At 62.2% G+C, this 1,750-nt stretch overlaps 1 protein-coding gene across 1 annotated transcript in view; it reads left to right on the forward strand.

Moving 5' to 3' along the window:
• BCOR (BCL6 corepressor) overlaps positions 1–1,750 on the forward strand; it is an 83,655-nt gene that overhangs the window by 27,933 nt on the left and 53,972 nt on the right. The gene's annotated exons all lie outside the window — the stretch shown is intronic.

Genomic DNA, 1,750 nt, shown 5'->3' on the forward strand with positions numbered 1-1,750 from the left:
AAGGAGTCTGCAGTTAGGGGTGAGATTCCAAATAACTGAATATAAAAACCGCACACATGAACCACTTTCTTCTGTTCCCTCGCTTCTCTATCTGCCGATACAAAGACCCGAAAGACCAAGAGAGGCAAGTAAGGGCCACCAGGAGCCAGGTCACCGAGTACCCAAAACTCGGGGCTCACAGGCACGTACCCCAGGCTCTTAACCGCTAGTCACTGTCACTCTGACCCAGACCTTCTTGGATCGCTGAGGCCTCTCAGGGGAGAAGGGGGAAGCGTCGACAGGCCGCCTGTGTGTGAAGGGAGGGTGGAGGGTGGAAGGCGGGGTGGCAGAGAACCCAGCAAGAGAAGTTTCCACCACGCTCTGGTCGGCTGCTGCCAAAATCCCCGGGCCCCTCCCCACCCGCACCGCCTTCCGTTGCCACCACAAGTTTGGTTTAACGAGAGCCTGGGACAAAAGCAAACGTTTTCTATAGACCCCGAAAACAAAGAGGAAAGAGACGCGCAAGGCCGCCGAGGAGCTGCTGCTAGCGTAATGGTGCCGGGCCGACAGCAGAGCATTAGAACTGCAAAAGCCGCGCAGGCGGGAGGAAGTGCGAGGCGGGAGGCGGGAGCGCGGGGAGAGCGGGCGGGGGAGGGGCGCTGCGCCGCGCCATGTTTCCGTGTCGCGTCTCCCCAGGCTACTACGGCGAAGGCCTCAACGCCATCATCGTCTTTGCCGCCTGCTTCCTCCCAGACAGCAGCTCTCCCGACTACCACTACATCATGGAGCACCTCTTCCTGTGAGCCCCCCGCCTGCCCCCCCCCCCCCCCCCCCCGCCCGCCGGGTAATCATCCTCCTCGCTGCAGCGCTGTGTGCACTCTCATTAGAGCAGGGAGGCTTTTCTCTGCGCACTCGCTCGGCTCCCGCTGGCAAAACAACGCCTTCCCTGGCCGGGCCCTGGGCCAGGACTGCTGGGGAGGGCGAGACGGGGGAGGGGGTGGTGAGGCAGAGCGAGGAGCGCAGGTCATCTCAGCCTCCGTATCTCCTCGGAACACGAAGGAGATGGGGAGGGTCCACACGTAGGGTGGCAAAGTACGAACCCGGTACCAGATCCTTTGTGGGGAGGGGGGAAAATTGCTGGGGTGGCTATGACCTACTCTCGTTCCCTGACCGAGGATAGAGTGGGGACGGAGGGGAGATGAGTGTCTGGTTTGGAGAGAGAGAGGACGACACCGAAAAGGCTCCCAAAACAGGTTTTGTCTCATCTGTCTTGCGAACGACCTCTTAAGGCTAGAAGCCTCATCCCAGGGGAGGCGGCCTTTCTACCCTCAGGAGACTTGAGTCCCCAGGATTCGGGCTTGATCGCACAGAGGGGGTGAGAGATGGGGGTGGCCGAGGCGCGGCTGTGCCTGGCCCAGAGCTTCGGAGCCCCATTTTCTCCTCTGCGATCTCTGCACACAACAGCAGGCAGCCTTTCCCGGCACCACGCGCCCAGCTGCAGGGCCCGGGAGCAGGTGTTCCTGCCCAGTCCGCCGGAGTGGCGGCTCTGCGCTCTCCCGTCCCAGCTGCGGGGTTGGGGAGTGGAAAGGGGGCACTTAAGGCAGTATAGAGGGAGGACTCACTGGAGCTCGAGAAGGGTCTTAAGGACTTAAATGGGGATACCCCCAGGTCGAGTGAGGCCCCTGGGGCCAGAAGGCATCGGGGATGACGCGCAGCCGGCCGGTCTGAAACAGCCCTGGGGGCCAGCAAACTCCGCACGGGGCGGCGCAAG

Source organism: Pteropus alecto, unplaced genomic scaffold (genome assembly GCF_000325575.1).
Source record: "Pteropus alecto unplaced genomic scaffold, ASM32557v1 scaffold28, whole genome shotgun sequence".
NCBI classification, from domain to species: Eukaryota; Metazoa; Chordata; class Mammalia; order Chiroptera; family Pteropodidae; genus Pteropus; species Pteropus alecto.